The sequence below is a fragment of the Solanum stenotomum genome, chromosome 11 (genome assembly GCF_019186545.1).
Source record: "Solanum stenotomum isolate F172 chromosome 11, ASM1918654v1, whole genome shotgun sequence".
Lineage (NCBI taxonomy): Eukaryota > Viridiplantae > Streptophyta > Magnoliopsida > Solanales > Solanaceae > Solanum > Solanum stenotomum.
The window spans coordinates 19,554,846-19,575,918 of NC_064292.1; positions in this window are offsets into that span (position 1 = coordinate 19,554,846).

The following is a 21,073-nucleotide window of genomic DNA, read 5'->3' on the forward strand; positions in this document are numbered from 1 at the left end:
ATCCCACGAGGAATATGATTTAGACTTAACTTTAACTTACGATTATATTCATTTAGTCAACTTATTTCCGAGACAAGTAAGTAAAACGAAGGGGGGGTTGTGTAACAAATAACTGATTGTTGTTAAGGAGCAAGTGAGCAAGATTCGAACTTTAGTTGTTATCAATGAGAGAAAGAAACTAGGGTATATGTGTTCCCCATAAGCCATAACGTGGTAATCCTAGTAATAGTAATCATTTCCTAGTGTATCACATGCAAAGTGGTAAGTTATGTATCCCTAAGTGATTGGTCCGCCAAATAGAGAATTTCACCTCGCACCTTGGTTTGGCTAGGTTTGTATAATTTACTAACCCTTACCTTTACCTCAGATTAGACATCACATCAATGTATGACTTAGTTTTCACCCTCGCACCAATTGACATTAGACTATTAGATAGTATCACACTAAATCTCTATTGAAAATTCTTTTCTTATTAACTACCTCCTTGGTCTGGCAAGTAGCAACAAGACGAGTTCTAACGTTGGCCACCGTTAAAAAGACTTCTAAACGAAAGAATTATCAATGCATACAACAACACTATTCAAGAATTACTTAGTTACTATTCATACTTTGTTAATCACTCATGTTTCCCACAACCCTAGTTGTAGATTTAGTAAACCCATGCTAGCAAGAACACATTTCATATTTTCAGAAGAAGAATTCATGAACTTACGTAATGAGTATAAGAAACCCGTAATCTCCAATTCAAATTCAAAGCAAGAATCTTTATAAACCGAAATTAGGAAATCAAATTGCTAGAGTTTGCAAGTTAATTCCCAAGAAAATACCAAGAACTAAAAGTTAACAATAAAGTCTAACCCCCAAAAACGAGGTTTACATACCCTATTTATAGAAAAACATGTCCTAAACAAAAAGGAAACGAAATAAGGAAATAAACTTTTCTGGACGCGGCTTCAATCGATAATACTGACCTACGATCTGTAGGTCCCTTCCGTGGCTCAATACTTAGACAAATTCTCAGAAGTTTTGGAACCTTCAACTTCCAGTTGCAATCGACAAACCTGCAGAACGGACCGGGCTCGATCCACGGTCCGTGGGTCCTTTTCCGTGGCTCCATACTTGGACATTTTAATCAGGTACTGGAGCTTCAACTTCCAGTTGCAATTGACAGACCTACAGGACGGCCCTTAGGTCGACCTACGGTCCATCATTCTCCTCTGTAGCTCCACACTTAGTCCGATTTCCCTAAAGATCAGTCCACGCCTACCCACTGACAGACCGTGACTAGACCTACGGTCCGTAGGTCACTTGCGTGGGTGGCAACTTTTGCAGAATTTTAGTTGTATCTCTCTCAACCTCGTCCAAGCCTGTTTCCTGCAATTTTAGCACAATAAAAATTAGTTCTAATACAAAATGGCCGTAAACACACACTACTCTTAAGTGAAATGTATTAAAAATATCGTAAACTTACGGTATATCAACGGGATTCTATTAAGATTTGTTCTCTCAAGTTATAAACATTGGGAAACCACAAACGACCCTGATATTGAAGCACACCATCTCCCCCTTGGGAGAAAGCCTCAACAGACTTTTTAAGCAGTGTTTCATTCAACTCAACCAAAATCGGATCAAGACCTTGCTTGACTTTCACATCCGGCATGAATGACAATTCTGAATCATTATGAACAACAACAACACTTTCATTAGAATCAACCAACCGAACACCTAATCGGGCCAGCCTATGAACATCACGAATCAACTCATTTTTATATTCTTCAACATTGGCAACACTTCCCATTGATAATCGACTAAGAGCATCTACCACCACATTTGCCTTACTGGGGTGATAGAGGAAACTCATGTGTAATCCTTCAAGAGTTCTAGCCATCTACTTTGGCAAAGATTTAGATATTTAGCTTGAACACATATTGCAAACTCTTGTGGTCGGTAAACACATCAACACGAACACAATATAAGTAATGCGTTCAAATCTATAAGGCAAACACAACCACTACTAGTTCCAAATCATGGGTAGGGTAGTTCTTTTCATGAATTTTAAGTTCCCTTGAAGCATAAGCAAAAACTTTCCCATTTTGCGTAAAAACACACCCTCTAATCCAATTCTTGAAGCAGCACAATAAACAACAAATTCATTGGATCCTTCTGGTAGAATCAACACCGGAGCGGAGAGAAGTCTATCTTTCAATTCTTGAAAACTCTTCTCACATATTTCTGACCATAAACACTCAACTTTCTTTTGGGTTAATACCGTCAATGGAGAGACAATAGAAGAAAACCCTTCCACAAACCTCCTATAATAACCAGTCAAACCTAAGAAACTTCAAATATCTGAAAGGGATAGAGGTCTAGGCCAAATCTTAACCACATCCGGCTTCTTAGGATCTACCTCAATACCCTTACCAGAGACAATGTGACCAAGAAAAGCCACATATCTCAACTAAAAGTCGCATGTACTAAACTTTTAAAAGAGTTGTTGGTCTTTGAGGACTTGCAATACAATCCTCAAATGATCGGTATGCTCACAACTCATCCTCATTCCTTGAGTAAATAAAGATGCCACCAATAAATACAATTCTGAACATGTCTATATAGCATCCAAACACCCTATTAATCAAATATGTAAATACGTCTGGAGCATTAGTCAACCCGAATGACATCGCCAAAAACTCACAATGACTATATAAAGTCCAAAGAATAGTCTTCGAAATGTCAGATTCCTTCACCCTCAACTGGTGATAACCCGACTAGAGGTCGATCATAGAAAAGTAGCTCACTCCTTGGAGTTGATCAAACAAATAATCTATCCTTTAAAAAGAATACTTATTCTTAATGGTGACCTTGTTCAATTATCGGTAATCAATGCACATGCGAAGGAAACCATCCTTCTTATGAATAAACAAAATTGGAGCACCCCATGGAGGGATACTCGATCGGATGAAACCCTTATCCAAAAAATCTTTCAATTCCTTAAGTTTTAGCAAAGCCATACAATAAGGAGGAATAGAGATAGGCTGCGTATCTGGAAGAAGATCAATACCGAAGTCTATTTCCCTTCCGAGAGGAACACCAGGTAGATCATCGGGGAACACTTCTGGAAACTCATTTACGACGGGGATCAACTCAAGAGTAGGGGTTTTGGAATCCGTATCCCTAACCCGAACAAGATGATGTATACAACCCTTAGAAATCATTCTTCTAGCTTGAAAACAAGAAACAAACCGAACCTTAGACATAAAATTTCCCACTTTCACTCTAGGACGGGCTCATTAGGAAACTGAAACTTGACCATTTGAGTTCTACAATAACTAGAAGCATAACAAGAATAAAGTCAATCCATTCCAAGAATAACATCAAAATCTTACATCTATAGCTCTACAAGATCAACATGACTGACTCTATGGGATAAAGAGACATGATAATTTCTATAGATTCTCTTAGCTACAATAGATTCACCAAAAGGTGTAGAAACTCAAAAATGGTCTATCAACAAATCTAGAAGAACATCAAACCTCATAGCCATATAGGGCGTCTCAAAAGACATGGTAGCACCAGGATCAAACAAAGCATAAACATCAAGATGAAAGACTTTCAACATATCAATTATTGACACCCAGTTTTGGCTCTCCACATTTAGTTAATTAAACTTTCGTAAATAATAATAATAACACGCGTGCATGCACGCACACATATATATTTTTTATTTTATACTTTGTTTATATTAATTGTCCGATCAAATGATCAGATGACCCAAATCAAGTTAGTAAAAGAAAAACATTTTCCCAAAATAGTACACCCACTGCCCCTAGTCTTCCTCTTTCCCTAGGACTCTCATTTCCCAGATGCTCATCTTCCCCATACCCCTTCGCCCTCTCCCATTAATCTCTGTCAAGAACGGCCATGGATAGTCAGAAAATGTTAATTTCCGGTGATCTCCAATATTTTCTCCACCCTCTATCCATCGCAACCCTCTTTTCTATCAACTTTATATCTTTTCTATCACCTTTTTTGATAAAAATAGATCCCTACACCGCCCACACCTCTGTTTTGGCCAATGTTTTGTTTAAAAACAAATTCAAATTCGCAGTAGAAATTGGTCCAACAGTTCAAAATCTGAAAAGGTGAGATTTGATTTGGATATTTAGTTGCAGCTCTCTGTCTCCAGCTATATTTTTAATTTAAAATCCAGATTTGAAGTCCAATTTTTGCCTATGAAAGGCAGGAGTTTTCTCATCCAAAAGATCATCGAAAAAAAGATCCAAGAATTCATCCATAATCCTCCACTAAATAGAGAGAAAACAGTCATAAACCTACTTCAAAGCATTTAGAGTACAATATTTAATTATTCAATATTCTCATCCTTTTGTTTTGGCTTTGAATTCGAGTTTTAGGGAAAAGTTTGAAGTTGGAACTTTTAAGATGAGCCTAGTTTGCTGCTCAGGAAAAGGTTTGCATCTCTCTTTTATTACCTATTTATATACATATTTGAATATGTAAGAGTCCAGTGATTTGCTAAGTTATGGAATCTTGTATTGTGTTCACTACATGATGAGTTAAAGCCAGTGATAAGCTTTTATTTAGTTTAGTTGTTTTTTTCCTTTTCGTCACGGTTTTCCATGTTAGTAGTTGAGTTTATTTCCTTGTAAATAATGAGTAATAGTGTAACTGTGAAGGCTAATGGGGATTAAAAATCTTTGTCCTTTTTTAATTTCTGGGAGTTTGAAATGGGGAGATATCATATTTGTTTTTTTCATGTATGCTTAAGTTTCTAATGTAACTTGAGACACTAACTGAACATGAAATCGGGTCAATCTCTGAACATCTCGAACCAACTCATATTTATCACCTTCTATATGAGCAACACTATCCATAGACAACCGACTAAGAGCATCCGCCACCATATAAGTCTTTCCGGGGTGATAGAGAACACTTATATCATAATCCTACAATAACTCAAGCCACCTCCTTTGGCAAAGATTTAGATCCTTCAGATTAAATACATATTGCAAACTCTTGTGGTCGGTAAAAACATCCAATGAACACCATACAAATAGTGCCTCCAAATCTTTAAGGCAAAAACAACCGCCGCTAGTTCAAGGTCATGGGTAGGATAATTCTTCTCGTGAACCTTAAGTTGCCTTGAAGCATAGGGAATGTCATGACCCAGGGGTACCCCCTAGATGTAACATGGCATATAGAACCCTAAAGGACTCCATACAAACCACTTAGCTCTCATAATATAAGAAGTAGAACAATAAGAGTAAAACAATAGTCCAAGCCCAAAACATTTTAAGCAAAGCGGAAGTCTAATACATTTGTCTCATCATAACCATGTAATACAATAGAATGAAATTGGGCCTATCTCATACATCATGTTCAAAAGTGAAATATAAGAATGAAACTATAACAATGAAAGTCCGTCCTCAAAGCATGAGGACTCACCAAAGCTCGAAAAAATCTCAAAGCAACTTCTAGGCACGAAACTGATGACCTTGACTATCGGACCCTATAATTGGGGAAAATATAGGCAAGAGTATGTGTTAGTACAACACAATGTACCAAGTATGATAGACATGCACAAAACATTTAAATCATGCTAAAAGAGGACATTTCATTTCATGACATGCAATTGACCAAGCTAATCATGATATAAGTAAATTTGAAAACATAAGTCATAAAACCATGGTCAATACAAGCTAACTTCATCTTTAAAACCTTTGAACTTGTATGTGATACTTCTTAAAGTAACCTTAGTTCATTGTTAATATGGGGAATTAGCCTTAACTGACATAGAGACCATGTGAGCTATAACATGATAGAACCATGAACTTCTAGCTTAAGTGGATCCACTAGCTAATCAGCCTATGAGGGCACATAGTTAAGGGATAAGGAAAATGCTACTAGAAACCTGGCTTCTACTAACATGGGAGCTTCCATCTCATGAGATTACTTCTAGAAATCCAGCCTCTACTATGGGAGAACTTCAATCTCATCATCGATATCCTCTCAGTGCTAAGCATAAATCCCATGGAATAGACATTTCTTAATTGACTTCATTATTTATGGAAAGGTGCCCTTGGATAACCAAACCAAGTTAGTTCATTAGGATAACTCTTACTCTTTGACTCATTTAGGTGCGAAAGCCTTTCAACCTAAGAATCATTTCTATGTGAGAAAACCTTTCACATCATGCTATAATGTGTTAATGAGAATATCCTTTCACAACTCAACATCATCTTTGGTACTTTACTCTCAAAGCACCCTTAAAACATTTGCATAGGTTTCGTAAGAAAATGCATAAGTCCATATTTTAGCTCTTGAGGTTCAAAACCCACTTTCAATCATCAAAACTTAGAAAACATGGGTTAGATGTGGATTTCATCATAAATACATGTAAAGCTTGCAATACATGCTTAATTTCATAAAACTCTTCCTTGAAGATCAAAATCCCACATCATATGATTCATAACTTGAAAACATGGGGATTACATAGGTTCAAGGGGAAATCATCATAAAATCATAGTATTTTATCAATTCATGCATAAGAGATCATAATTCAATCATTTAAATCAACATTTAAGAGAACCCATGATAATTGAAGAAAACCCTAACTCAATTGGGGAATTCTACCTTTTGAAATAAAGGAATTTAGGAACTACATGGATGAAAGGAACCTATGGATGAAACTATCATAGCTTGAATCCAAAAGCTAGCCTTCAATAGATGAATTGAGACCTTGACTTGAAACCCTAAGTTGAATCCTTCTTCTTCTTCAAGTTTCTAAAGAGAGTAATATTTTAGAGAGGTGATTTGGTTTTCTTTTGTGAATTTGGAAGAATAAAAAAAGGAAAGGCATTGTTTGGAGATCCTTAGAGAAAGTTGAAGTCTGAGGGAAGATAGTGTAGTGCCATGCAGGTTCTATTAACGATATCCTGGGCACGAAAGGCGACATGACGATTTGGACAAGCCTCGTATGAAGTGGAGCTTGGACGCACTTAAGGAGTGGTTGGCACCTCTGATTTCTGATATTACTCATCCGTGGATAGTTGTAAATCATTCTAACTTTTTCATACTAACAAATTCTTTTTCTCTTAGTTTTTGGGGTTTTGAAATAGCCTTTAATTGATAATTATGGGTTGAATTCAAAGTGGGTATTGAAGATTATTGTTGATTCCTAACTATTCTATGGCTGGACACACCATTGGTATACTTTCTTTTCCTTTTATAATGATTGGCTAAACCCCAAATATAGGGATGTGATTATGGGGTTAGGTGTTGATTTAATTTATGGGTCTTGTGCTTTACTCTATTTTATTATTGTTCATCCATGGATTTAGGCTATTTAGCATGGGGTTAATTCATGGGTTAAGGTCCCAAACTTAATCCTAGTTTAGATCTTTGAATGATTCTCAAAAAAGATCAATTGAAGTGGGTAAAAAACTTGATGCATGTAATTTAGGTTTGATTTCTATAGTTTGCTCAAACGAGAAATTATGGTTCAATTCTAGTTGCCAAATCTGATCAAAAGAGAGATTTATATGAGTTAATGGGTTGATTTTCTATTCACATAGATGAGATGGAAAGGAGATTTTATGATATGATGTTATGAGATCAAAAGAAGATTAGTATCATTGAAGATTACTTAGCTTATCCATGTTTGTCACTATTAAGCAAGCACTTGCACACCTATTTGACATCAATACCAATCCTCACACCCTAAGATCGTCTCTTACTTGTCAAATCCTCGTGTTTTAGTTTAATTGTGATAATTGATACGAAAGGTTTTTTTGTAAATTTGGTGGAATCATCCACTCAATTGTTCTAATTACTATGATAAATTGGTTTACATTCTCAATTTCCTAGTTGTATTCTTATTCTTAAACCACTCCATGTGGGGTTTGACCCCAAGTTTTTGTTGGGTATTTTTATTGCTGATGATCATTACTCTTCTAATTATTTTTAAGGTAATTTAAGTGTTATCATACCCTACCTACAACTGTAGCACCAACACCAGCATCAGACTAGTAGGGTTAGCCTCTAACAAAGGCACTATTAGGTCCAGGTAACACCTGAAGTTCCCAGCCTGTGATTCTGGCCAGAGCCATGCCGCTAGAAGAGCAAAAGATGCTCAGAGTATTTCTTAGGCTCTGACCTCTAAGGTTTTCTAGGGTTGTGGTGAGGATTTCCACGAATTTATGACTACTAGTGGGGAGCGGCTTCATACATCTGGCCTCGTGGAGTCGAGAGGAGTCAACTTTACTACTTATCGGCTAGAAGGATCAGCCATGCAGTAATGGTGCACTTTCATAGAGACCAGGTCAGTTCGGTCTCCTCCGGTCACTTGGACGGAGTTTTCTGTGCCCTACTTAGCTAGATACATCCTCTGCAGCGTCAGAGATCACCTCTGGATTAGTTCTCCAAGTTGGAGCAGGGCTCTATGACTGTGTCATAGTATGAGGCAAGGTTCTACATGCTCTCCCATCACGCTACTATGATCTTACCCACCGAGGATGAGAGTTTAATGCTTTGTATGTGGGTTAAGACTTCACTTGTGGATTGAGACTCACTTTATGGTCTTCATGGGTCATTCATTTCTCAATGTTGTTGATCACACCCGCCCTATTGAACAGCTCCATAATAAGGCCTAAGGGGGTAGCGACAAGAGGACTAGGAATAAGGGCATCTAGAGTGGGTCCCATCCCAGGTCCAAAGACTTATGATAGGACCCAACATCAGTTTTGCAAGGTCAGCCCAGACAGCTTATTCAGGTTTCATTGCAGACTCTAAAGGGTGACTGGTATAGCCAGAGCGAGGTTGGATCTACTAAGAGTCATGGTTCCAGTCTTGTGCTTCAGATTTAGTGGCCATTCTTCTAGGAGTCGATCGTCTTCAAATTTCTAGTTATCACATGCACTTGGTGCGCTTGACTTTCTTCCAAATTATTTTTTAACCAAGTGTTCAAATGACACTATCTTCAACTTTTATCATAAAAAAGGAAAAAAATTCAGTTGAGTCAAAAAGCTGGTAGCGCTGGTTGGATCTTAGCCTAAATTTGTTCATTCCCTGGTTTGATTGTAGGGAGTTGGATAATTGGGTCAGAGATTCCCCTTTGTGCAGGAAAATTGTTCCCACTCCACATGTAGCTCCACTAAGCACCAGTAGCACCTCAAACCAGAGGTCAAGGTCAGGTTCAGGACCATCGTAGTGGATATCAGGGTATGCGAGGCGGTTCCCATGGAGGTGAGTCAGGTGGTAGGACGGATGGCCAAAGTAGATGTGGACATTGACATTTCTATGTAGCTCTAGTGAGGGTAGAGGCTGAGGCATCAGATGATGTGATCACATACATGATTCTCTTATGCCAGTTTCCCACATTGACTTTGTTTGATCCAGGCTCTACCTTTTCTTATGTGTCTATTTATCATGCTTCTTGTATGGGTTTGAGTTTTGAGCCTTTGGCATCATAGTTTCATGTGTCGACCCCCGTGGGTGAGTCTTTAGTAATGGATTAGGTTTTTTAGCTTGCTTAGTTACTATCCGAGGTGTGACACCCTTGCTCACCTCATATTACTTTATATGTTTGATTTCGATATGTATCTAGGCATGGACTAGTTAACCCCTTACCGTGTGATCTTAGATTACTTATCTAAGACTGTCACCTTAGCCATGCCAAGTATTCCCCCCACTCATATAGCAGGGCTCCCGTAGTAGCCCACCGATTGGAGTTATCTCTTTTATTCGGGCTCGGAGGCTAGTGGCTAGCAGGTGCTTATCTTATTTTCCTATGTGTGTGATGTGATTAGGAAGGTCTCTCTAGTTAAGTCAGTTTTAGTTGTCCGTGAGTTTATAGATGTATTTCCTACCGACCTACCCAAAGTGTGATACTGACTTTTCGATTGAGTTTGAGCCAAGTACTTGGCCTATTTCTATTTCGACATATTGTATGAATCCTATAGAGCTGAAGGAACTCGGTGCTCAGCTTTAGGATCTCTTGGATAAAGGATTCATCAAGCGTAGTGTATCACCTTGGGGCGCTCCTATTTTTTTTGTGAAGAATAAAGACGGTACGATGTGCATATGTATTGATTATAGGCAGTTGAATGAGGTGGCGATGAAGAACTGTTACCCCATGCCTAGGATTAATCATTTGCTTGAACAGTTTCAGGGTACCTCTATGTTTTTGCAGATCAATATAAGGTTTGGTTACCATTAATTGAGGATTAGGGAAGCTAACATCCCTAAGACCGCATTTAGGACTCGATATGACCACGACAAGTTCCTAGTGATGTTTTTATGATTAACTAATGCCCCTGCCTCCTTTATGGACTTGATGATGCAAATGTTCAGACCTATTCTAATTCGTTTGTCATAGTGTTCATTGTTAACATTCTAGTATACTCGTGGAGCAGTTGTGATCATGAGCAACATTTTGAGGATTGTGCTCCAAACTTTGAGAGATCAACTTCTTTATGCCAAGTTCTCAAAGTGTGAGTTTTGTCTTGAGTTTGTGGTATTCTTGCGGCACGTCATGTTGAAGGATAACATCATGGTAAATCTAAAAATGATTGAGGCTATTTGTGATTGGTTTAGGCCTACTTCGATTACTAAGATTTGAAGTTTCATTGGATTAGCACTTTATTAATGTAACACCTCGGATTCGGAAGAAGGTAAGATAACTGATTTCAAGAAGTTGCAGGTGCCAGCCACGGAGGTCAACCACGACCCGTGGCAAGGACCACATATCGTATGGTGGTCCATGGACTAGTCACCCCCAATATCATCAGAGGCCATGGAACCACGACCTGACCAACGGACCATCGGTCAAACCACAGTTTTTGGTTGGGGGCTCGTGGTTCAAGGGCCCAAGAATCAGGTTCTAACCACGAATGACAGTCGTGCAGGATAGCCCATTGTCCTGTCCATGATCCGTCGGTCGTGGCCGTGGATAATGGGCTAGTAGTTATTTTTAGGGGCAGCTGGGTATTTTCCTAGTTATTTTATCTCTATACTACGTCTTTTACCCTTCACTAAGACCCCTATATAAGTATTTTAAACCCTAAATTTCCCAATAGAAATCATTCTCTCAAACTCCCCAAAAGAAATTGGATTCTTCCTCTCCAAAATTTTCTCTGTCTAGAACTTCAAGAAGAAGAAGAAAGGGTTCAAGCTAGGATCAAGGTCAAGTCTCCATTACTCAAGCAATTGTGGGCTTTGATAGTAAGGTATGATAGTTTTCATCCTTGGATTCCTTCCGCTCATGGAGTTCCTATATCCTCAGAATTCCGAAGTTAGAAACCCCCAATTGAGTTAGGGTTTTCTTCAATTGTCATGAGTTCTCTTGATTATTGATTTAAATGATTGAATTATGATCTCTTATGTATGAATTAATGAAATACTACGATTTTATGATGATTTTCCCTATGAACCCATGTAATCCCCATGTTTTCAAGTAAAGATCATATGATGTGGGATTTTGATTATGAAGGAAGAGTTTTATGAAATCAAGTATGTATTGATAGAATTACATGAATTTATGATGAAATCCATATCTAACCCATGTTTTCTAAATGTTGATAATTGAAAGTGGGTTTTGAACCTTGAAAGGTAAATTATGGAATTATGCATGTTCTTATGAAATCTATGCAAATGCTTTAAGGATGCTTTGACAGTACAGTATCACTGATGATGTTGTTAGTGTGTTATTGAAAGGATTTTCTTATATACACATGAAAGCATGATTGTGAAAGGTTTTCTCATATAATAAAAATTCTAAGGTTGAAAGGTTTTCTCACATAATAAGAATTCTAAGGTTGAAAGGTCTTCTCACCTAATTGAATCAAAGATTAAGAGCTATCCTAATGAAACCTAGCCTGGATTGATTATTGAATGATATATTTCCATGGATGATGACTTAGCTTGGATTGGCAAGATGACGTGCCTTTCCATGGATAATAAGAACAAGTAAGAAATGACTATTCAGCGAGATTTATGCTTAGCCCCAAGAGGATATTGAGACGGAAGCTCTCCCGTTAGTAGAGCCAGGTTTCTATAAGCAATCTCTTTATCCCATACCTATGTGCCCCCGTAGGATGATTGTCTAGATATACATTAGCTAGTGAATCCACCTAAGCTAGAAGTTTATAGTCATTACTTTGGCAAGTAGGACAACCCTTTTCGGTGTGGAAGACACCGAGGGATCATGTTATAGCTCACATGGTCTCTATGTCTGTTAAGGCTAATTCCCACATTAATAATGAAGTAAGGTTACTTCAAGAAGTATCTCATATGTGTTCAAAGGTTTTGATGATGATTAGCTTGTATTGACCATATTTTATGACTTGTGTTTTCTAACCCTTTTATATCATGTTTTAGCTTGGTCAATTGCTTGTCATGAAATGTCCCCTTTTAGTATGATTTAAATGTTTTATGCATAGCTATCATAATTGGTACATTATTTTGAACTAACACATACTTTTGCCTACATTTCCCCAAATGTAGGGTCCAACAGTCAGGTTTCTTAATTTCATGGCTAGTGGTTGATTTCGAGGTTCTTGAGCTTTGGTGAGTCCTCATGCTTCAAGGACGGATTTTCATTATTCCTAGCTTCTTTATTGTATTTCAGTTTTGGACATGATGTATGGGCTAGGCCCAATTTCATTCTATTGTACTAGATGGCTATTGTGACAAATGTTTTAGACTTCTGCTCTTATTTTATAAAACTATTGGACTTGAACTATTGTTTTACTTCTATTGTTCTATTTCTTATATTATGAATACTAAGTGGCTTGCATGAAGTCTCTCAGGGTCATATACGCCATGTTACATCTAGGGTGTACCTTGGGTCGTGACAATTACAAATGGTTTGTGTAGGGATTCTCCACTATTGCAACACATCTGACCTAGCTGACTTGCCTTGATGTTCCCTTTGAGTAGTCTAAGGAGTGTGAGTTGAGCTTTCATAAGCTCAAGGAGTTACTGACCATTATTCTTATATTGACTCTTCCAATTAAGGGTGAGACCTTTACAATATATTGTGACATATATGACGCTTGTTTGGGTTGTTTATTAATGCAGTGGGGCAGGGTTATTTCTTATGCATCGAGGAAGCTTAAGTTGTATAAACGCAACTACCCCCTATGACTTAGAGTTGGTAGCGGTAATTTTTGTGCTTAAGATATGGAAGAACTACCTGTATGGAGTTTGTTGCGATATCTACATCAATCATACGAGTCTTCAGTACATTAAGAACTAGATGGACCTTAATTCGAGGCAGCATCGATGGATTGAGCTTTCGAAGGACATGACCTCTCTATTCTTTATCATCCAGGCAAGGCGAATATGGTAGCGGATTCCTTGAATCGGAAAATAGTGAGTATGGGTAGTCTAGATTTCTAATCTATTATGGAGCAAATTTAGCTTTGACCATTCAGTCTTTAGCTAATCAGATGATTCCATTATATATTTCAAATTCCAAACATATCTTAGTCTGTGTGGGAATTCAGTCTTTCTTGCTTGGTTGGATTTGTGGTTGTTAGTTTGATGATGAGACTTTGGTGGCGCTTCAAGATATGATCTCAGCGGGTGAAGCAGGTCAGGCTACTATAGATTCAGATGGGGTTTTGAGGGTTGTAGATCGTATTTGTGTTTCAAGAGTGGGGATTGATCCAGGTGATACTTTGTGAGGTACATGATTTTAGATACTTTATCCATCTAGGCACCACAAAGATGTATCTTGATTTGAGGCAACATTATTGGTGGAGCAGCATGAGGTAAGACATTGCAGACTATGTCTCCCGTTGCTTGAGTTACCAGCAAGTGAAGGCTAAGTATTTGAGACCTAGTGGTGAGTTTTATAGATTACCTATTCTGGAGTGGAAGTGGGATCACATCACTATAGACTTTGTGGCAGGTTTGCCTCAGACTTCTAAAAGTGTTGATAGCATTTGGGTCATTGTTAATCGATCTCCATGTTCAGTCTTTATTCAACGCTAAGAGGTTGGCCCGCATCTATATTCGATAGATGGTTCGTCTTCATGGTGTCCTTGTCTCTACTATATCCAATCAGGTGCTCAGTTCACTATTAGCTTTTGGAGGAGCTTTCAGGAGGAGTTGGACACTCGTGTTGATCTTAGCATAACTTTCCACCTACAGACTGATGGTTAGTCGGAGCATACTATTCAGGTTCTTAAGGATATGTGGCAGACCTGTGTTTTGTAGTTGAGACTAGTTCTTTCCTTTGACGAAGTTTGCGTACAATAACAACTACCACTCTAGTATTTAGATGGCCCCATTGTCACTCTCTGGTTGGTTTGAGTCTACAGATTCTAGACTCGTGGAATAGACTTGATTCAGGAAGCTTTGGGCTAGGTGAGAGTTATTTAGGATAAGCTTCAGATAGCTCATAGTAGGCATCAGAGTTATGTTGATCGTAGGCGGCAACCTTTGAGATTTTTCAGTTGGTGATAAAGTTTTCCTCCGTGTGTCGCCCATGAATGGGGTGATGAGATTTGAGAGTCGGGGCAAGCTTAGCCTAGGTATATTAGGCTTTTTGAGATCCTCTAGATAGTTGGTGAGGTTGTTTATGAGTTGGATCTTCCTCTAGTATTCTCAGCTATCCACCCATTTTTCCATGTTTCGATATTGCATCGATATGTTCCTAATGAGTCTCATGTGCTCCAGTATGATGTAGTAGAGTTGGATGTCCATTTGACTTTTGTAGAGAAGTTAGTTTCCATTTTACCCAGAGATATGTAGTGGTGGCGTTCGAGAGACATTTATATGGTTAAGGACTGTTGGAGGCATTGGCCAGTTGAGGAGGCTACCCAGAGACCGAGCAGGAGATGCGCGAGCAGTTTCCTTGCTTATTTGAGCCTCCAAGTACTTCTTGACTCTTACTTTCGCAAACGAAAATCATTTTTTAGTAATGGATGTTGTAATGACCCTCTAGGTTATTTTTGTGTTTATACCTTTTGTTAGTCATTTAGAGCGTTCCTATAATGACCCCAACTCATTTATGGCTTGCTGTGACTAATAATTCGGTCGCCTAGTCGTTCATTTGGTTTTTATGTGAGTTTTTGTGTTGTGGAGATTTTGAACCTTTATCAACCATTTTTTATCAAAAATTCAAGAATATGACATCAAAATCCAATTTTAACGACTCTATCAACTCTGAAAGGGTCATTTCAGGCTAGGAGCATAGTCGACACAACTCCCAAGGCCTTCGGTGCTAGTTTGTGCAATTAGACATTTTAACTTTCAAGTTAAGGCCTAAGTTTGACTTTAGTCAATATTCTGGGTAAATCCGCTTGAATGAGAATTTCATCAATGCGATTAGCTCTAGAATGTTGAGTTTGGTTTAAAGCGATTATACATTCGGATCTCGAGGCTTCCAGGCTAATTTTGATCCCCTTTTATGGATTTTTGCTAAAAAGGAAATTTTGGGTGGGACCCACCTTTTGCTGAGATGACCTCGTATGAAAATTTATTTTACTTCATTGAGTTCGGAATGTCGAATTTTGTAAAGTTGCATATCTCATTTTACGTGCACATCGTTCTTAATAAATTCAAAACACCCATCAAAGATTTTCAACTTGCCAAAAACCAGTTGAAATGCATCAGCTAATGCAGACCAAAATGGCCTTCATGGAGCATTAGCAGCCTGGTGGCCGCGATTGCGGGGCCTTCGCTATTCGCAAGGCCCGTGTTCACAGGATTTCCTTGCCACGATCGCGGAATCCTCACCACGTTTGTGAAAAAGAGATCAGATAGGTTTTATTTAAAGACCAGTCACGTTTTCAGCTTGGAAATCAATATTCAAAAGGTGATTTCTATCTCATTTTAGCTCGAATTTGGGTGATTCAAAGTATTACGCATTTGGAATTGTCGAGGCTATGCTATGGAGTGATCAAAAGTTGTTGGGAAACTCTTGTTTAAGGTGAATTATGTTTTTTCGAGTATGTTTCGGTTCTTTTTGTGTGTTTAATTGTTGAATTATGCATGTTGGTTGAATTTNAAGCGACTGTTCATTCAAATCTCGAGGCTTCCAGGCTAATTTTGATCCCCTTTTATGGATTTTTGCTTAAAAGGAAATTTGGGGTGGGACCCACCTTTTGCTGAGATGACCTCGTATGAAAATTTATATTGCTTCATTGAGTTCGGAATGTCGAATTTTGTAAAGTTGCATATCTCATTTTACATGCACATCGTTCTTAATGAATTCAAAACACCCATCAAAGATTTTCAACTTGCCAAAAACCAGTTGAAATTCATCAGCTAATGCAGACCAAAATGGCCTTCACGGAGCATTGGCAGCCTGGTGGCCGCGATTGCGGGGCCTTCGTTGTTCGCAAGGCCCGTGTTCACAGGATTTCCTTGCCACGACCGCGGAATCCTCACCACGTTTGTGAAAAAGAGATCAGATTGGTTTTATTAAAAACCAGTCACGTTTTCAGCTTGGAAATCAATATTCAAAAGGTGATTTCTATCTCATTTTAGCTCGAATTTGGGTGATTCAAAGTATTACGCATTTGGAATTGTCGAGGCTATGCTATGGAGTGATCAAAAGTTGTTGGGAAACTCTTGTTTAAGGTGAATTATGTTTTTTCGAGTATGTTTCGGTTCTTTTTGTGTGTTTAATTGTTGAATTATGCATGTTGGTTGAATTTACTGTTCTGAGCCCCCAATTTTGCTCTATTTTGGAACACAAGCTCGGGGTGTTGTTTAGGACCCTTTGACATAGTCAATTTCGATGTGGGTCCCACGATTCTCGTTTGACTCTGGAATTGGTTCATCTCTATTTAATATGTTTTTTGGTGTCTAAATGATTGTCTTGACGTTGTGATCTTATTTTTATAATGTGGCAGCATTCGGAGGCCGTTCTAAAAGGAAAATATCCAGTCTTGTGATTCGGAAGCGCGTGCGATCAGCCTATGGGTAGGCTACGACTTCCCTTTTATTAGATTGAGCTTGAATGCATAAATGCATGTTGATTAAAATGAATTGGGGACGAGTACCTATTTGTTCTTATTTTCCTTTTCTTAGATATCATGCTTAGGCTTGATTGTTCGTATCTTCGGGTATAGTACCATGCTAGTAGAGATTGTATGTGGTCCATGTTGTTGTGACTTGACTTGTTATTGATATTTGTTATATATTTGAGCATGTTCGGCATTAGTCTAGGTTTAGACTAATGTTGCCTTAGACTTGCAATCCTTGTAGCCTTGTTTCTTCTCCGACATCATTTTGGACGGACTAGATCCTTGTAGATTGGAGTAGCAGACTTGAGTTTGATAGTATGAGCCTTAGTTTAAGCATTTTTGCAGCTTATTGATCTTTTATTCTCTCCCCCAATTTCTATGGCTTTGATACGTAACCAAAGGTTTGTGCTTTTGCGACAATTTTGGATTCGATTGTTTTAGGCTTGGAGCCTTTTGGTGATTCTTTATGAGGTGACTTAATATTGGTATATGAGATTTTTTTTGGAGTCGACATGGCCCTAGGTCACTCTTGCTAGCTGGGCGGCCGTGGAGTAGACTGACTAGCTAAGTGACCTTGATATATGAGATCCTCTTCGGAGTCGACACACTCCCGGGTCACTCTTACTAGCTGGCTGGGAGTGGACTAGCTGGATGGGGAGCATAGATTGATTGTCACTCTTGCTAGTTGGGATGAGAGCTGATTGGGTTGATAAGTATTTATGGTTACTTGGGCTGGGAGCTTAACTTTTGCTTCGTGGTACTCCTCTTTCGGCAGACTTAGCTATTATGTGTATATGTCAGGCTTATGGGGTCCATTCGAGTTTTATTTAAATTTGCGTACGAGTGTACCTTTTGGGCTTATGGGTCCAGTTAGGTTCAATTTAGTTGCTTTTAGACTTACTTTCAATATGCTTATGTGCTTTCTTTCATATCCACTTCTTGTCATATTGTTTTTACCTTGTTTGCTTAATCGACTTATGTTTGCTACTGAGTACCTTTGTTTTGGTACTCATGCTACACTTTGCATCTAATTCGTGATACATGTCCTAGTACTTGCTACTGACGGTGATTGTTCGTGCCATCTTCAGCAACTTTGTTGATCGGAGACGTGGGTGAGCACTTGGCGGCATGTCTGTTTTTATACATATTTAGCTAGTCTTTTGCTTTTGATACGACTTTACTTTTGGTCCACTTTTGGGACTTGTACCCTTATTCTTAGACAACTTTGTACTTGTAACTTTGTACTTGTGACTTACAAGGTTAGGGAAGGATTCTCTTGCATATAATTTTTGGCTTTGCTCTCGCCTCTGTTACATATGTTGTTGTAATTTAATTTCTGTTTAGTGCTACCCTTATACTCATTACTTGTTGTCTGGATTATAGGTTGACTTACCTACTGGTGAGTTATAATAGATGGATTACAGGTTGACTTACCTACTGATGGGTTATAGTAGGTGTCATCATGACTTGATGGATCGGTTCGTGACATATCATTAATAATATACAAAGATATTTATAAGATTATACTCAGAACTTAGCTGAAAAATATAGGCAAAATATTGTGGTTAAATTATAAATACACCCAAAAAAGTCACATTTGTCATGAAACTAAACTTTAGAGGCTGCAAGCCACTTACCTTTGCAACGGAGCTCACAGGGCAACCCCTAAGGTCTGCGATAAGCCTCGTAGCACACCCCCTTTTCTAGGTATTTTATGGCCTGATAAGGTATATGACAAACCTCCTAAGTCCTAACTGAGATTATAAATTGGACAGTATGAGCCCAAATAGTATGTTATCGTAAAAAACTTCCCTAATAAAAGTACTAATTTCTATTATATAGAAAGGTGAAGACAACCAGATGACCACTGGCATTTTAGAAAATATCATTACAATATAAGGGTAAAATAGTAATTTCATCTTAAGATCCAAATCTTCCCCTTTCTCTCCAGCACTAGCAAAGCAGGAGCTTTCATTAATCTCTTGCATTTTAGCACACTCTCTTTAATCTCCTCTCTTTCATCACAATCTTTTTGTTAAAAATCCTCTCTTTCAGCTCAGCAAATCGGAGGTATGTTTTTCTTTCAAATTTCTATATGTTATTTTTCCGCTTATAAACACATCTATATTTGGGGATTTGCTCTTTTACTCCATTTTTTTAAAAAAGAAAAAAAGATTTGAAAAATTCATTCTCAATTCTCACTGTATTGTTAATGAAAATAGATAAGAACTATCCAATTTTCTTTGTATCTAAATTTTTATTTTTAGTTTTCCCGGATTTCTGTTTTTTATTTTATTTATTTTATTTTTTAAATAAAAATTTCAATTACTTTGTAGTTTGATGAATGAAAAATTCTTACTCAATTTTCTTTTTATCTAGATTTTTAATTTTAATTTTCCCGGATTTATGTTTTTTTTTAAATAATTTTTTTATTTTTATTTTTTAATAAAAATATCAATTACTTTGTAGTTAGTTTGATGAACGATAAATTGCCTTTTTTTTTTTTTTAGGTAAATCATAATTATACTTAGTATATAGGATGAGATGAGAAGTACAGGAGGTAAAAAATAATTTGTTGTTCGAGGAAAATTGTTGTTAAGAAAGCGTGAATAAAAAAAAAGAGAAAAGGATACACTCTTTTATAGCAGATCTGGAATGATCTTTAAAGTATGGTTGTCACTGTACATAGATCTGGAACTATCTTGAAGAATATGGAGTAATTTGTTATTTTACACAAAATTTGATTTTATCGTACTTGTTCCCTAACTTCTCTCCACGTGGAGAAATATCAAACACAAGTGCAAAAATATCTCTCTCTAGAAATTTCTATTTCATGCTTTAAATAAACAAGATAGGTATTACCTGCTATCAAAGAGCTCATCTCCTGGCTTGCCAAATTGTAGGTTGTAACTTCCTCTGTTGTTCGAATTCTTCAATTTCAGGTAAGTTATTTGTAAACTTTCTTTTATTCTTCTCTTGAATTCGATAAGTTCTCTGTAAATTCTATGGACTTCAACTTCTTTTATCATTTTCTAAATGCTTTCTAATCCATAGAATATATGAGAATTTCTTATTTATTTTCTTTGTTTGTGTATAATATCTCGATCTTTGAACGATGTTCATATTAGTTTCTGCATTCCTTGATATGATTGGTTGTTTACAAGTTATTGTTAGTCTTTGACTGTACAATAGTTATTCATTCAGTTTCTCGAGAGTTTTGTTATGGAGTTTCAACTCGAGATGAATTTGGTAGAAGGCGTAGGGGTGAGTTCCTCATTGCCGAGGAGTTTTGGTTGTTGTGCAGTGTATGATATAAAAAAATGATGTGTATAACTGTCTTCTAGAGACTGGAGGTCGTTAGACCTTTAACGACTTAAATTTTTTGCTCAAGAGATGGTTTAAAAACACTTCACTACTTCTAATATAAAAATTATGTACTCACTTTTTGATTATGATATTGAGAAATAAAATCAATAGAATTCCCGAAAATGTAGCAAATTTACTCTTTTTCCCCATGAGCACTCATTTTGATGGCTGATTTAGCACATGAGAACATAAATTCCAGTCATAAAAGCAAAGCTCTTCATTCTAGAATGTAAAAGGTCCTAAGATATATTTAAATTTGGAAAGATATCACCTATGGAAACTCAACGTGCTATTACTCATGAAAATTTTCTAGATTTATACAAAAAAGATCAGTTTGAATCTGCCTATTTACTGTAGCTTCTCCCCAAAATTAACAAGTAGTTTTTTCTTTGTTTTGAAACGTACTTGTAGTTATGAATTAACCAGTAGCTACCAAAGATGAGATATTTCTACTTTGTTCCTCTAAGTGATATTGGTGTGTTGCATATTATGGCAACCACTAAATTGGCGTACGTATGAAATTGTATGCTTGTGTTAATATAGGACAGCCTTATGTTGTTTTCTTTCTTTGAAACTGATTTGTTTAACTAAGATGTATATATTGCGTATCTTGGGGCCTTTCTTGGTTATTCGGAAAAGTTGTTGAAAAAAGCAAATGGCGCCAATCCTCTGCTGTCTTTCCATATGGTTATCATGTATTTGCTCAACTTTTT